This window comes from Mesitornis unicolor, unplaced genomic scaffold, assembly GCF_000695765.1.
Source record: "Mesitornis unicolor isolate BGI_N332 unplaced genomic scaffold, ASM69576v1 scaffold32134, whole genome shotgun sequence".
Lineage (NCBI taxonomy): Eukaryota > Metazoa > Chordata > Aves > Mesitornithiformes > Mesitornithidae > Mesitornis > Mesitornis unicolor.
The window spans coordinates 1-233 of NW_010179918.1; positions in this window are offsets into that span (position 1 = coordinate 1).

Consider the following 233-nt stretch of genomic DNA (forward strand, 5'->3'; position numbering starts at 1 on the left):
AAGACTGTCATCTCTGGGGTCAGTCTCAAGCCACCAGTGTCCTCAAGCAACCAGCGTCCTGAACGCCTGCATGCAGGGTTGGGTCTGTGGCTTCCAGTGCACCTCATCACCTGCCATTTCGACCCTTGCCTGTCGCTACAGGACTTTACAAATGTTGCTTATGCAGAAGCAGCTCTGCAGCACTTAACATCCTGCTTTGCAGAGGCTGCTGAGCTTTTTTGGCCGGGAGGAGA